This window comes from Cibotium barometz, chromosome 34 (assembly GCF_041138505.1).
Source record: "Cibotium barometz isolate CiBa-2024 chromosome 34, ASM4113850v1, whole genome shotgun sequence".
NCBI classification, from domain to species: domain Eukaryota; kingdom Viridiplantae; phylum Streptophyta; class Polypodiopsida; order Cyatheales; family Cibotiaceae; genus Cibotium; species Cibotium barometz.
Genome location: NC_141079.1, coordinates 49,141,742 through 49,143,891, shown reverse-complemented (window position 1 = coordinate 49,143,891; position 2,150 = coordinate 49,141,742). Strand labels below are relative to the sequence as shown.

Genomic DNA, 2,150 nt, shown 5'->3' with positions numbered 1-2,150 from the left:
AGTTATATGTTTTGTTTCCTTGCTGGGATTTGAAGCTACTCTCACAGCCAGAAGTCTCGCACTTTCCCAGCGATACCGCCCACATCACGACAGCTATTTAGAGGGGGTAGATGTCGTGCCATGGCACGTCTATGGTGTGAAACCATGCATAAGAGGCCATTAAATGTAAATCCAGATGCATGGGATTAAGTGCCATGATTCTGAGTCATTATATGATGCCTAAGTACATATGTTCATATTGTAAATGAGGTTCAATAAGACAACCTGAGGCTGAGCCAGGTCTCGAAGCCTCTGTACATAAGTATGGTGTGAATCATGGAGTTTTAGACCTTGTAGTAGGGAACACTCCTCTCAACATGTATGGGAAATGTGAGAGCATGTATGATGCAAGGATTGGTTTTGAAAGAATGCCTTTTCAAGATATCGTGTCTTGGAATGCCATGATTTTTGTTCTTACTCGAAATGAGCAGAACAGGGAGGCCTTTTTTCGTAGCCAAAATGATGGGCTCTCTCTTCACCCGAGCTTTGATTATGGTTGTGGGCTACGTCTATCCAGCATACAAATGCTTCAAATGCATGGAGATGAACAGGCCTAATGTGGAGCAACTCCGATTTTGGTGTCAATATTGGATGATTATGGCAATTGTCACTGTCCCTGGAGAGACTGGGGGATGCCTTTGTACATATCATGGCTACCTTTGTATAGTGAGGCCAAACTTGCGTTTATTGTTTATCTGTGGTATCCAAAGACAATGGGAACTACTTATGTTTATTCAACGTTTTTGAGGCCTTTGGTGGTCACCCATTGGTGGTCACCCATGAGGGGGACATTGACCGCAACTTGAATGAGCTGACAACAAGAATAGGTGATTTGGTATCTCATTATTGGCAGAGGGGTTCAGTATATGCCCAGTCTCGGATCATGGAATTTCTTCAATATGTGGCATCACAGGCGCCTTCTTCAAGACCTGAACAAGGCTCGGATGTCTCTCAAATTCAGCCGCCCCTTGGCTTCCAACAGCCACCATCAGGCCACCAATCACCATCACCAGTAACAAACTACACATCTGCGCCTGTAGTGCCGATGGAAAACCACTCTCAGGGTGACCCAACAGTTGGTGCTGGCTATCATTACCAAGCACAGCCACCCCAACAAGGTTACTCGCAGCAAGCACCAGGATATCCTCAGCCACCCTACCTTAGACAGGAACAAGAAGCACCTTATGAAACGATGAACGTGGAGGAGTCCCAGCCAGTGTCTCAGGCAGTTAGCGTGCTTCCGGATTCAACAAATAGCTACATGACAAGGAGGCAAAGGTCTCACGGGCAGCAGCGCAGACGCAAGGTGGCGGCTTGCGTGGCATGCGAAGGAGTTTTTTTTTTAAAGGAAATTTTTGAGTATTAAGCAAGAAATAAGGAGGCGCAGTGTATTTCAAACTAGAGAAATTCGAAATTTTAGCTGCAAAAGGCGAAGGAGCCCGATTCTCTTGTGGGAAAGAAATGGGAAAAAACCAGAAATGCAGAGAGGAGAGAAAAAAATTATGCAGAAACGGGAGGAAGAGAGAACCAGAGAAGAATTCTACCAGAGGTTCAAAAAATGTGAGGAGCGCTACTGTTTAGGGCATCTTGGGGTTAGAATTAAAGAGAAAATAAAGCTCTATCCAATGGCATGTTCTTCAAAAATCTCATAGTATACAAAGGAAATGATGTCAAAAGCTCTACGAAAGGTGATTTTGGCGCATACTGCAGTGAAGCAGAACATGGGGAAAAGCGAAATCCACAAATTCGCTTCTTTTTTTTTACTCTGAGATAAGTAATTTTTTTTTGTTGCCTACGATTTCAAAAATCATATAGTCTAGGAATAAAAATATTTCCCCTTTAAGGTTTCTTTGGGAACAAGAAGGCTTTGGGGAAAAAGGTTTTATGGTTTTGGAGAGTCTTGGAATAAGAAAGCATCAAAAATACAAAGAGTTTCCGGGATTTGGATATTATTTTGTAAAAAGCTACTTGGTTGGATTTTGGATTGCTAGACATGGAGTTTTCTAATATCAATTTGTATGAATTATATCACACAATTACAACCTTTTTAGGATTCTTGATAAATTTTTGACATATTTGGCTTCTCAGTTGATCTTTATTAGCGAATGCTC

The 2,150-nt window shown here is 42.3% G+C and overlaps 1 pseudogene; it reads left to right on the top strand.

Moving 5' to 3' along the window:
- Positions 1 to 498: 498 nt before the first annotated feature.
- Positions 499 to 1,405, top strand: LOC147619139 (putative HVA22-like protein g pseudogene; annotated as a pseudogene).
- Positions 1,406 to 2,150: the final 745 nt, after the last annotated feature.